Source organism: Oncorhynchus masou, chromosome 27 (genome assembly GCF_036934945.1).
Source record: "Oncorhynchus masou masou isolate Uvic2021 chromosome 27, UVic_Omas_1.1, whole genome shotgun sequence".
Lineage (NCBI taxonomy): Eukaryota > Metazoa > Chordata > Actinopteri > Salmoniformes > Salmonidae > Oncorhynchus > Oncorhynchus masou.
The window spans coordinates 3,451,782-3,466,840 of NC_088238.1; the positions used below are offsets into that span (position 1 = coordinate 3,451,782).

General features: G+C 44.1%; 1 pseudogene; it reads left to right on the forward strand.

The window, feature by feature from the left end:
• LOC135516564 (thyrotropin-releasing hormone-degrading ectoenzyme-like) overlaps positions 1-15,059 on the forward strand; it is a 343,742-nt pseudogene that overhangs the window by 257,126 nt on the left and 71,557 nt on the right.

Consider the following 15,059-nt stretch of genomic DNA (forward strand, 5'->3'; position numbering starts at 1 on the left):
TACGCTCAGTGGAACTCAGCTGTTGGTGGTGTTGACAGTCACACCAGAGACTAAGCTCAGTGGAACTCAGCTGTTGGTTGTGTTGACAGTCACACCAGAGACTAAGCTCAGTGGAACTTAGCTGTTGATGGTGTTGACAGTCACACCAGAGACTAAGCTCAGTGGAACTCAGCTGTTGGTTGTGTTGACAGTCACACCAGAGACTAAGCTCAGTGGAACTCAGCTGTTGGTTGTGTTTGACAGTCACTGTTGGTTGTGTTGACAGTCACACCTAAGCCAGTGGAACTCAGCTGTTGGTTGTGTTGACAGTCACACCAGAGACTAAGGTCTATGGAACTCAGCTGTTGGTTGTGTTGACAGTCACACCAGAGACTAAGCTCCGTGGAACTCAGCTGTTGGTTGTGTTGACAGTCACACCAGAGACTAAACTCCGTGGAACTCAGCTGTTGGTTGTGTTGACAGTCACACCAGAGACTAAGCTCAGTGGAACTCAGCTGTTGGTTGTGTTGACAGTTACACCAGAGACTAAGCTCCGTGGAACTCAGCTGTTGGTGGTGTTGACAGTCACACCAGAGACTAAGCTCCGTGGAACTCAGCTGTTCTCTTCTTTTCTTGCTGCAGTGGTTTGGTGACCTGGTAACCCCCGTGTGGTGGGAGGATGTCTGGCTGAAGGAAGGCTTCGCCCACTTCTTTGAATACGTTGGAACGGACTTCCTCTTCCCCCAAATGGAACATGGTAAGATCTTTATTGTGTTTTAAAGATAGTGAACAGATTACAATACCTTGTAATTACACTGTGACTAATTTAACCACCCTAAATGACTTTACTTCTGATCTTATCTGAGCATTAGAACAGTTGCATGGGCTAATGATTCTGTCAGCTGGAACAAAGACAAGGAACAGTTTATTATAATGACTCTGTCAGTTGGAACAAAGACAAAGAACAGTTTATTATAATGACTCTGTCAGCTGGAACAAAGACAAGGAACAGTTTATTATAATGTCTGTCAGCTGGAACAAAGACAAGGAACAGTTTATTATAATGACTCTCAGTTGGAACAAAGACAAGGAACAGTTTATTATAATGAATGTCAGTGGGAACAAAGACAAGGAACAGTTTATTATAATGACTCTCAGTTGGAACAAAGACAAGGAACAGTTTATTATAATGACTCTCAGTTGGAACAAAGACAAGGAACAGTTTATTATAATGGCTGTCAGCTGGAACAAAGACAAGGAACAGTTTATTATAATGGCTGTCAGCTGGAACAAAGACAAGGAATAGTTTATTATAATGAATGTCAGTGGGAACAAAGACAAGGAACAGTTTATTATAATGACTCTGTCAGTTGGGACAAAGACAAGGAACAGTTTATTATAATGGCTGTCAGCTGGAACAAAGACAAGGAACAGTTTATTATAATGGCTGTCAGCTGGAACAAAGACAAGGAATAGTTTATTATAATGGCTGTCAGCTGGAACAAAGACAAGGAACAGTTTATTATATGGCTGTCAGCTGGAACAAAGACAAGGAACAGTTTATTATAATGGCTGTCAGCTGGAACAAAGACAAGGAACAGTTTATTATAATGGCTGTCAGCTGGAACAAAGACAAGGAACAGTTTATTATAATGGCTGTCAGCTGGAACAAAGACAAGGAACAGTTTATTATAATGTCTGTCAGTTGGAACAAAGACAAGGAACAGTTTATTATAATGACTCTCAGCTGGAACAAAGACAAGGAACAGTTTATTATAATGACTGTCAGTTGGAACAAAGACAAGGAACAGTTTATTATAATGACTCTCAGCTGGAACAAAGACAAGGAACAGTTTATTATAATGACTCTCAGCTGGAACAAAGACAAGGAACAGTTTATTATAATGGCTGTCAGCTGGAACAAAGACAAGGAACAGTTTATTATAATGACTCTCAGTTGGAACAAAGACAAGGAACAGTTTATTATAATGACTCTCAGCTGGAACAAAGACAAGGAACAGTTTATTATAATGACTCTCAGTTGGAACAAAGACAAGGAATAGTTTATTATAATGGCTGTCAGCTGGAACAAAGACAAGGAACAGTTTATTATAATGGCTGTCAGCTGGAACAAAGACAAGGAACAGTTTATTATAATGACTGTCAGTTGGAACAAAGACAAGGAACAGTTTATTATAATGACTCTCAGCTGGAACAAAGACAAGGAACAGTTTATTATAATGACTCTCAGCTGGAACAAAGACAAGGAACAGTTTATTATAATGACTCTCTCAGTTTATTTTTTCTCAATTTACCAAACAAGATACAATAGTATTGACTGATTAGTCTGTCCATACGTTTTTCATCTAGCATGGTAAACCATTAACCATCTATTTTTACCATGACATCTGAAACCCTTCAATCTAAATTTGACCCCGTTTTTATTCCTTACTCGTCATCGTTTAAGGGTCGATGAGTTCGTGCACTTCCAATAAAATAATCCGTCATAAAGAGTTTGGTGGGGCGGAACAAAATGTTGTTTGTTAAAAGTCACTTCCAGTTTCCAGACGGAGATGTATTTATGCTAATGTAGAAAAATAGTTTGTTTCCATGCATTTCCAATTTATCTCTAGGTAAAAACTGAACAGTGACAGGCCACATAAATCTTGCGTTGGGGTAGTAATTTACACTGATTTCATCTCGGTAGCGATGGCAGTATTTGAATTGAAAGTCGTGCCGTTCCCTGTTGGGGACTCATTGAAGACGCATATCTCAAAGCCTGACTGTTAGGACACTAGTCACGCAGTGCAACGCACTGGACTGGACTGTACCATCACACAGGACCGATATCACACTGGACTGGACCATCACACAGGACCAATATCACACTGGACTGGACTGTACCATCAAACAGGACCGATATCACACTGGACTGGACTGTACCATCACACAGTACTAATATCACACTGGACTGGACTGTACCATCACACAGTACCAATTTCACACTGGACTGTACCATCACACAGTACCAATATCACACTGGACTGGACTGTACCATCACACAGGACCGATATCACACTGGACTGGACTGTACCATCACACAGTACCAATATCACACTGGACTGGACTGTACCATCACACAGGACCGATATCACACTGGACTGAACTGTACCACCTCACAGTACCAATATCACACTGGACTGTACCATCACACAGTACCAATATCACACTGGACTGGACTGTACCACCTCACAGTACCAATATCACACTGGACTGGACTGTACTATCACACAGTACCAATATCACACTGGACTGTACCATCACACAGTACCAATATCAAACTGGACTGGACTGTACCACCTCACAGTACCAATATCACACTGGACTGTACCATCACACAGTACCAATATCACAGTGGACTGGACTGTACCATCACACAGTACCAATATCACACTGGACTGGACTGTACCATCACACAGGACCGATATCACACTGGACTGGACTGTACCATCACACAGTACCAATATCACACTGGACTGGACTGTACCATCACACAGGACCGATATCACACTGGACTGTACACAGTACCAATATCACACTGGACTGTACCATCACACAGTACCAATATCACACTGGACTGGACTGTACCATCACACAGTACCAATATCACACTGGACTGACTGTACCATCACACAGTACCAATATCACACTGGACTGGACTGTACCACCACACAGTACCAATATCACACTGGACTGGACTGTACCATCACACAGTACCGATATCACACTGGACTGGACTGTACTATCCACCAGTACCAATATCACACTGGACTGTACCATCACACAGTACCAATATCACACTGGACTGGACTGGACCACCACACAGTACCAAGTCACACTGGGACTGGACACAGTACCAATATCACACTGGACTGGACTGTACCACCTCACACAGTACCAATATCACACTGGACTGGACTGTACCATCACAGTACCAATATCACACTGGACTGGACTGTACCATCACACAGTACCAATATCACACTGGACTGGACTGTACCACCTCACAGTACCAATATCACACTGGACTGGACTGTACCACCTCACAGTACCAATATCACACTGGACTGTACCATCACACAGTACCAATATCACACTGGACTGGACTGTACCACCTCACAGTACCAATATCACACTGGACTGGACTGTACCACCTCACAGTACCAATATCACACTGGACTGTACCATGCCTCACAGTACCAATATCACACTGGACTGTACCATCATACAGTACCAATATCACACTGGACTGGACTGTACCACCACACAGTACCAATATCACACTGGACTGGACTGTACCATCACACTGGACTGGACTGTACCACCTCGCAGTACCAATATCACACTGGACTGGACTGTTACCATCACACATTACCAATATCACAGTGGACTGGACTGTACCATCACACAGTACCAATATCACAGTGGACTGGACTGTACCATCACACAGTACCAATATCACAGTGGACTGGACTGTACCATCACACAGTACCAATATCACACTGGACTGGACTGCGGTATCTCCTGTGTTAATGTGACACCAATGCTATCTATCAGTGAGAGTGACCACTCCATTACACTAAAGGGCTACAAGCCATTCCTCTATTCCAATATCTCTTCAAATATCCCCATTAGCATAGCACTTACAATGAAGCAATGTATGGGATATTGGCCATGCCTTCTAGCTTGTGTGTTAGTATGGGATATTGGCCATGCCTTCTAGGTTGTGTGTTAGTATGGGATATTGGCCATGCCTTCTAGGTTGTGTGTTATTATGGGATATTGGCCATGCCTTCTAGGTTGTGTGTTAGTATGGGATATTGGCCATGCCTTGTAAGTTGTGTGTTAGTATGGGATATTGGCCATGCCTTGTAAGTTGTGTGTTAGTATGGGATATTGGCCATGCCTTCTAGGTTGTGTGTTAGTATGGGTTATTGGCCCTGCCTTCTAGGTTGTGTGTTAGTATGGGATATTGGCCATGCCTTGTAAGTTGTGTGTTAGTATGGGATATTGGTCATGCCTTCTAGGTTGTGTGTTAGTATGGGATATTGGCCATGCCTTCTAGGTTGTGTGTTAGTATGGGATATTGGCCATGCCTTGTAAGTTGTGTGTTAGTATGGGATATTGGCCATGCCTTGTAAGTTGTGTGTTAGTATGGGATATTGGCCATGCCTTCTAGGTTGAGTGTTAGTATGGGATATTGGCCATGCCTTTTAGGTTGTGTGTTAGTATGGGATATTGGCCATGCCTTCTAGGTTGTGTGTTATTATGGGATATTGGCCATGCCTTCTAGGTTGTGTGTTAGTATGTGATATTGGCCATGCCTTGTAACTTGTTTGTTAGTATGGGATATTGGCCATGCCTTCTAGGTTGTGTGTTAGTATGGGATATTGGCCATGCCTTCTAGGTTGTGTGTTAGTATGGGATATTGGCCATGCCTTCTAGGTTGTGTGTTAGTATGGGATATTGGCCATGCCTTGTAAGTTGTGTGTTAGTATGGGATATTGGCCATGCCTTGTAAGTTGTTTGTTAGTATGGGATATTGGCACGGCCTTCTAGGTTGTGTGTTAGTATGGGATATTGGCCATGCCTTGTAAGTTGTGTGTTAGTATGGGATATTGGCCATGCCTTCTAGGTTGTGTGTTAGTATGGGATATTGGCCATGCCTTGTAAGTTGTGTGTTAGTATGGGATATTGGCCCTGCCTTCTAGGTTGTGTGTTAGTATGGGATATTGGCCATGCCTTCTAGGTTGTGTGTTAGTATGGGATGTGATATTGGACATGCCTTCTAAGTTGTGTGTTATTATGGGATATTGGCCATGCCTTCTAGGTTGTGTGTTAGTATGGGATATTGGCCATGCCTTCTAAGTTGTGTGTTAGTATGGGATATTGGCCATGCCTTCTAGGTTGTGTGTTAGTATGGGATATTGGCCATGCCTTCTAGGTTGTGTGTTAGTATGTGATATTGGCCATGCCTTCTAGGTTGTGTGTTAGTATGGGTTATTGGCCATGCCTTCTAGGTTGTGTGTTAGTATGGGTTATTGGCCATGCCTTCTAGGTTGTGTGTTAGTATGGGTTATTGGCCATGCCTTCTAGGTTGTGTGTTAGTATGGGTTATTGGCCATGCCTTCTAGGTTGTGTGTTAGTATGGGTTATTGGCCATGCCTTCTAGGTTGTGTGTTAGTATGGGTTATTGGCCATGCCTTCTAGGTTGTGTGTTAGTATGGGTTATTGGCCATGCCTTCTAGGTTGTGTGTTAGTATGGGATATTGGCCATGCCTTCTAGGTTGTGTGTTAGTATGGGATATTGGCCATGCCTTCTAGGTTGTGTGTTAGTATGGGATATTGGCCATGCCTTCTAGGTTGTGTGTTAGTATGGGTTATTGGCCATGCCTTCTAGGTTGTGTGTTAGTATGTGATATTGGCCATGCCTTCTAGGTTGTGTGTTAGTATGTGTTATTGGCCATGCCTTCTAGGTTGTGTGTTAGTATGTGATATTGGCCATGCCTTCTAGGTTGTGTGTTAGTATGGGATATTGGCCATGCCTTCTAGGTTGTGTGTTAGTATGGATATTGGCCATGCCTTCTAGGTTGTGTGTTAGTATGGGTTATTGGCCATGCCTTCTAGGTTGTTGTTGTATGTTAACCCCAGGTAACTTCTATGTATGTGATATTGGCCATGCCTTCTAGGTTGTGTGTTAGTATGGGTTATTGGCCATGCCTTCTAGGTTGTGTGTTAGTATGTGATATTGGCCATGCCTTCTAGGTTGTGTGTTAGTATGGGATATTGGCCATGCCTTCTAGGTTGTGTGTTAGTATGGGTTATTGGCCATGCCTTCTAGGTTGTGTGTTAGTATGTGATATTGGCCATGCCTTCTAGGTTGTGTGTTAGTATGTGATATTGGCCATGCCTTCTAGGTTGTGTGTTAGTATGGGATATTGGCCATGCCTTCTAGGTTGTGTGTTAGTATGGGATATTGGCCATGCCTTCTAGGTTGTGTGTTAGTATGGGTTATTGGCCATAACCTTCTAGGTTGTGTGTTCTAGGTTGTGTGGGTATGGGTTTGGCCATGCCTTCTAGGTTGTGTGTTAGTATGGGTTATTGGCCATGCCTTCTAGGTTGTGTGTTAGTATGGGTTATTGGCCATGCCTTCTAGGTTGTGTGTTAGTATGGGTTATTGGCCATGCCTTCTAGGTTGTGTGTTAGTATGGGTTATTGGCCATGCCTTCTAGGTTGTGTGTTAGTATGGGTTATTGGCCATGCCTTCTAGCTTGTGTGTTAGTATGGGTTATTGGCCATGCCTTCTAGGTTGTGTGTTAGTATGGGATATTTTTACGTTGGTACACCGATTTCTTTTCTTTCTATGGTTTGACTGCTAGTTCCTAAATATTTTTTCTCTCACGCAACGGAAACTATTCATTCATTCCAGCCTGAGAGCAAACCCTCAAACAAGTTTTCTATATTTTGTACATAACCTATACTCAGCCCATAACCCCAGCTAACTAGCTGACTGATGTTGATATGTACATAACCTATACTCAGCAGTAACCCCAGCTAACTAGCTGACTGATGTTGGTATGTACATAACCTATACTCAGCACATACCCCAGCTAACTAGCTGACTGATGTTGATATGTACATAACCTATACTCAGCCCATACCCCAGCTAACTAGCTGACTGATGTTGATATGTACATAACCTATACTCAGCCCATAACCCCAGCTAACTAGGTGACTGATGTTGATATGTACATAACCTATACTCAGCCCATAACCCCAGCTAACTAGCTGACTGATGTTGATATGTACATAACCTATACTCAACCCATACCCCAGCTAACTAGCTGACTGATGTTGATATGTACATAACCTATACTCAGCCCATAACCCCAGCTAACTAGCTGACTGATGTTGATATGTACATAACCTATACTCAGCCATAACCCCAGCTAACTAGCTGACTGATGTTGATATGTACATAACCTATACTCAGCCCATAACCCCAGCTAACTAGCTGACTGATGTTGATATGTACATAACCTATACTCAGCCATAACCCCAGCTAACTAGCTGACTGATGTTGATATGTACATAACCTATACTCAGCCATAACCCCAGCTAACTAGCTGACTGATGTTGATATGTACATAACCTATACTCAGCCATAACCCCAGCTAACTAGCTGACTGATGTTGATATGTACATAACCTATACTCAGCCATAACCCCAGCTAACTAGCTGACTGATGTTGATATGTACATAACCTATACTCAGCCCATAACCCCAGCTAACTAGCTGACTGATGTTGATATGTACATAACCTATACTCAACCGTACCCCAGCTAACTAGCTGACTGATGTTGATATGTACATAACCTATACTCAGCCATAACCCCAGCTAACTAGCTGACTGATGTTGATATGTACATAACCTATACTAACCCTTAACCCCAGCTAACTAGCTGACTGATGTTGATATGTACATAACCTATACTCAGCAGTAACCCCAGCTAACTAGCTGACTGATGTTGGTATGTACATAACCTATACTCAGCAGTAACCCCAGCTAACTAGCTGACTGATGTTGATATGTACATAACCTATACTCAGCAGTAACCCCAGCTAACTAGCTGACTGATGTTGGTATGTACATAACCTATACTCAGCAGTAACCCCAGCTAACTAGCTGACTGATGTTGATATGTACATAACCTATACTCAGCCCATACCCCAGCTAACTAGCTGACTGATGTTGATATGTACATAACCTATACTCAGCAGTAACCCCAGCTAACTAGCTGACTGATGTTGGTATGTACATAACCTATACTCAGCAGTAACCCCAGCTAACTAGCTGACTGATGTTGATATGTACATAACCTATACTCAGCAGTAACCCCAGCTAACTAGCTGACTGATGTTGATATGTACATAACCTATACTCAGCTGTAACCCCAGCTAACTAGCTGACTGATGTTGATATGTACATAACCTATACTAACCCTTAACCCCAGCTAACTAGCTGACTGATGTTGATATGTACATAACCTATACTCAGCAGTAACCCCAGCTAACTAGCTGACTGATGTTGATATGTACATAACCTATACTCAGCAGTAACCCCAGCTAACTAGCTGACTGATGTTGATATGTACATAACCTATACTCAGCCCATAACCCCAGCTAACTAGCTGACTGATGTTGATATGTACATAACCTATACTCAGCCCATAACCCCAGCTAACTAGCTGACTGATGTTGATATGTACATAACCTATACTCAGCCCGTACCCCAGCTAACTAGCTGACTGATATGTGATCTTCACTTCTTGCTGGAATGTAATGCAAATGTAGCGATATTCTAGTAAAGCGCCATTCACAGGAAAGGCCAATTATACCCATGCAATTAATGTAAACATTAATGATGAACAATTATGCAAATCATACACTTACGCTCCAATTCGCTGTCCGACCGAGTTGCGTTTGTGATTGAATTAGAGATACGTTAAGTCTAACCTGGTTAATGAAACATTACTCACGTTTGTTACATTACTCCCATTACGGGAGCATTAGCATGGGGGCGGCAGGGTATCCTAGTGGTTAGAGCATTGGACTAGTAACCGAAAGGTTGCAAGTTCAAATCCTCGCTGACAAGGTACAAATCTGTCGTTCTACCCCTGAACAGGCAGCTAACCCACAGGCAGTTAACCCACTGTTCCTAGGCCGTCATTGAAAATAAGAATTTGTTCTTAACTGACTTGCCTAGTAAAATAAAGGTAAAATTAAATGACAAAGACAGTGTTAAACAGTAATGGAGTTCACAGTGTATTGAAAAACAACAACAATTGAATGCATTTAGCGTAAATGTTATTAATGTGATATTGAATTAGCAACGGTATATTATGGATGAAAATCAATTACCACCCTTATTACAACTACCATTGTGATATTTCTTTCATCAATGGAATTTAGATTACTATTACAATAGATATTCTAAACATTATCTGTCAACCTACTGCTTCACCGAGATGTTGCCAAGGCAACCACAACGTATGGAATGTTAACAGTATCTAGGGAAGACACCCCCTGTCTATGAATTGCTTAAGGATGTGTTCTAAATGACTCCCTCTTCCCCTACATACACAGAGTTGACAAAACATTAGGAACACCTTCCTGATATTGAGTTGCGCTTCCTTTTGCCCCTCAGAACAGCCTCGGTTCGTCGTGGCGTGGGACTCTGCACGGTGTTAGAAAGCGTTCGACAGGGATGCTGGCCCATGTCGACTCCAATGCTTCCCACAGTTGTGTCAAATTGGCTGGAATGTCCTTTGGGCGGTGGGCCATTGGTGATACACGCAGAAACTGTTAAGTGTGAAAAACCTAGGAGCGTTGTCGTTCTTAACACAAACCGGGAACGCCTGGCACCTACTACCATACCCCGTTCAAAGGCACTTAAATCTTGTGTCTTAACCATTCACCCTCTGAATTGTCCACATTCACAATCCATGGCTCCGTTGTCTCAAGGCTTAAAACTCCTTCTTTAACCCGTCTCCTCCCCTTCATCTATGCTGATTGAAGTGGATTTAACAGGTGACATCAATAAGGGATCATATCTTTCACCTGGATTCACCTGGTCAGTCTGTCATGGAAAGAGCAGGTGTTCCTAATGTTTTGTAAACTCAATGTAGTGCATTTCTTTTGACCAAAGCCCCCTAGGGCTAGTGCACGACATAGGGAATAGGGCCCTGGTCTAAAGTAGTGCACTATATAGGGAATAGGGCTCTGGTCTAAAGTAGTGCACTATATAGGGAATAGGGCCCTGGTCTAAAGTAGTGCACTATATAGGGAATAGGGCTCTGGTCTAAAGTAGTGCACTATATAGGGAATAGGGACCTGGTCTAAAGTAGTGCACTATATAGGGAATAGGGCTCTGGTCTAAAGTAGTGCACTATATAGGGAATAGGGCTCTGGTCTAAAGTAGTGCACGACATAGGGAATAGGGTGCCATTTGGGACGTAGCCGTAGTGTGTTATGCTGCTATTCATATTTTCCAGTCCACTTATTCTCAAGTGTTTCTGCTGTCCAAGGTTTAATAACTCCCTGACACTCAAGTAGAGCTAAGAGAAGAAGAGAAGAGAGGAAGAGATATCGCACAGTCTCAGCCAATCATTTCTGTCACATTTGCATTTCCTGTTGTGGCAGCCGTTTCAATCATGGGCTGTATTCATTTGGAAATTATCCTAGTCCATCCTCCCTCTTTGTGTCCAGAACAAATTCAGAAGCATCTTTCTCTTCTCCGCTCTTCCAGACGTGCAGAACCGCCAGCTAATTGCTCGGCTGCTGAACTTCTGACCACAGAGGGAGCAAAACTCTGTCATGGTCCCAGAAAGGAGTTTTAAATTAGAGTCAATAAAATATTCATGGTATGGAGAATAGTTTGCCTTTCCTTGTGTGGAACAATCAGTCAGAGTGGACCCCTAATGTATGTCAAATGATTTGCAGTTCTTTCGACAAAACAGAAATCAATTCAGCAGTCCATTTTTTGAAGGCACTGTGTGGAGAATGGATGACGATGACATCACTGCCAGCTGCCTAGCTTTACCGTCATATATATATATATATATGTGTCTCAGAAAAACAACCCATATAACTAATTCTAAATAAATACATGATCATATCCAGGCATCATCAATATACAAAACATCCCAGTGAAACAGTGTTCCATACTTCAAAACTCTCTTTGTTCTAGAACACAACAACGATATGCTAATCATCACTTCAGTTATTCTCGTCAAATTTCAACTCTTTTGTCCCTTTTGTTGCGATGACTTTGATGCAGACAGACACAGACAGACACAGGAAGACACAGACCAGGCTTCTCTTAGTGTCCCCAGATGCAACAGCTCTTCGTGGAAAATAAACACCCACAGCAGTTCTATTCACATTAGATAAGACCATCATTAGCGTGACAACACGGAACACAATAATAGCCCTGTGTTCCAACCATAGATCAGAATGATTCTAATTCTACTTCTATAGTTCCAACAGCATTGGAAGCCTTTCTCTGACTCTATGACTGCGGGCTGTGCAGTCGTGATACTGGCTTCTGTATTTAGATGAGTTCAGGTGCAAATTGGCTGATGCTTGCTGCCTGCCCTCTCTTTTTTTTTAGAGGAGGCACGATGCCGACCTCATGCTCTTGAGGAAAGAAAGACAGTGTGTGACTCATTCTGTTTTTCATCCATTGGTAAAGTGTCTAAATCTGGAGCAAACTGTGGTCCCGTGTCTCTCTCTGCTTTGTTAAGGAGCAGTCTTGTTACACGGGGATAAACAAATAGCAAGAGACTTCAAGTATTAATATTCACACTTTGAGTTTTCTAAACTTCTCAGAGGGGGACAGTTTTCGGCAAACCCTTTACGCTTTCTAAACTTCTCAGAGGGGGACAGTTTTCAGCAAACCCTTTACCCTTTCTAAACTCCTCAGAGGGGGACAGTTTTCAGCAAACCCTTTACACTTTCTAAACTTCTCAGAGGGGGACAGTTTTCGGCAAACCCTTTACGCTTTCTAAACTTCTCAGAGGGGGACAGTTTTCAGCAAACCCTTTACCCTTTCTAAACTCCTCAGAGGGGGACAGTTTTCAGCAAACCCTTTACACTTTCTAAACTTCTCAGAGGGGGACAGTTTTCGGCAAACCCTTTACGCTTTCTAAACTTCTCAGAGGGGGACAGTTTTCAGCAAACCCTTTACCCTTTCTAAACTTCTCAGAGGGGGACAGTTTTCAGCAAACCCTTTACCCTTTCTAAACTTCTCAGAGGGGGACAGTTTTCAGCAAACCCTTTACGCTTTCTAAACTTCTCAGAGGGGACAGTTTTCAGCAAACCCCTTTACACTTTCTAAACTTCTCAGAGGGGGACAGTTTTCGGCAAACCCTTTACGCTTTCTAAACTTCTCAGAGGGGGACAGTTTTCAGCAAACCCTTTACCCTTTCTAAACTTCTCAGAGGGGGACAGTTTTCAGCAAACCCTTTACCCTTTCTAAACTTCTCAGAGGGGGACAGTTTTCAGCAAACCCTTTACGCTTTCTAAACTTCTCAGAGGGGGACAGTTTTCAGCAAACCCTTTACCCTTTCTAAACTCCTCAGAGGGGGACAGTTTTCAGCAAACCCTTTACCCTTTCTAAACTCCTCAGAGGGGGACAGTTTTCAGCAAACCCTTTACCCTTGCTGATCAGAGATATCTCAACACTAATTCAGACAGACAAATGTAACGTCCAACTCACACCTTCAAACACGTAGATCCCCTGAACGCAGCCCACTCTCCAGCCCACTGTCCAGCTCACACCCTCTAACACATAGATCCCCTGAACGCAGCTCACCTCTCCAGCCCACTGTCCAGCTCACACCCTCTAACACATAGATCCCCTGAACGCAGCCCACTCTCCAGCCCACTGTCCAGCTCACACCCTCTAACACATAGATCCCCTGAACGCAGCCCACTCTCCAGCCCACTGTCCAGCTCACACCCTCTAACACATAGATCCCCTGAACGCAGCCCACTGTCCAGCTCACACCCTCTAACACATAGATCCCCTGAATGCAGCCCACTCTCCAGCCCACTGTCCAGCTCACACCCTCTAACACATAGATCCCCTGAACGCAGCTCACCTCTCCAGATCCCAATCACCTTGAATTCTGATCACCTGTTCACACACCTGTATGTCATTATCACACACTATTTAGTTCAGTTCTTTCCACCCCGTCACTGTGAGGTATTGATTGTTTTGTGACACACTTCTATCTGAAGCGCTGGTTTCCCTGTATTAGTCCTCCTGTATATGATTTTTGGCCATCCTCACTAATGACGCGTATTACCGATTCCCTGTCTGTACTGTATCAGATTTCCTGTTATCAACCTATTGCCTGATTGTCACACCCTGACCTTACAGAGCCTTTTTATTTCTCGATTTGGTTAGGTCAGGGTGTTGGGTGGTTGGGTGGGCATTCTAGTTTGTCTGTTTCTTTGTTGGCCCGGGTATGGTTCCCAATCAGAGGCAGCTGTCCATCGTTGTCTCTGATTCGGAATCATACTTAGGCAGCCTTTTTTCCCCACCTGTGTTTGTGGGTAATTATTTATTTTCTGTGAGTGTTTGTGTGCGCCTTGGCTCGTTTATGACAGGGAGTTTGAAGACAGTCAACGTGACACTGATCTCCCAGACTACGTTACAGCCTTTTCCATGCCTGCACTGTTGCCTTGTTGGACACCCTGTGTATGACCTTCTGCCTGCCCCTGGACCCAGCTACCTACCTCCTCCTGTGTATGACCTTCTGCCTGCTCCTGGACCCAGCTACCTGCCCCTGGACCCAGCTACCTACCTCCTCCTGTGTATGACCTTCTGCCTGCCCCTGGACCCAGCTACCTGCCTCCTCCTGTGTATGACCTTCTGCCTGCTCCTGGACCCAGCTACCTGCCCCTGGACCCAGCTACCTACCTCCTCCTGTGTATGACCTTCTGCCTGCCCCTGGACCCAGCTACCTGCCTCCTCCTGTGTATGACCTTCTACCTGCCCCTGGACCCAGCTACCTGCCTCCTCCTGTGTATGACCTTCTGCCTGCCCCTGGACCCAGCTACCTACCTCCTCCTGTGTATGACCTTCTGCCTGCTCCTGGACCCAGCTACCTGCCCCTGGACCCAGCTACCTACCTCCTCCTGTGTATGACCTTCTGCCTGCCCCTGGACCCAGCTACCTGCCTCCTCCTGTGTATGGCCTTCTGCATGCCCCTGGACCCAGCTACCTACCTCCTCCTGTGTATGGCCTTCTGCATGCCCCTGGACCCAGCTACCTACCTCCTCCTGTGTATGGCCTTCTGCCTGCCCCTGGACCCAGCTACCTGCCCCTAGACCCAGCTACCTGCCTCCTCCTGTGTATGGCCTTCTGCATGCCCCTGGACCCAGCTACCTACCTCCTCCTGTGTATGGCCTTCTGCATGCCCCTGGACCCAGCTACCTGCCTCCTCCTGTGT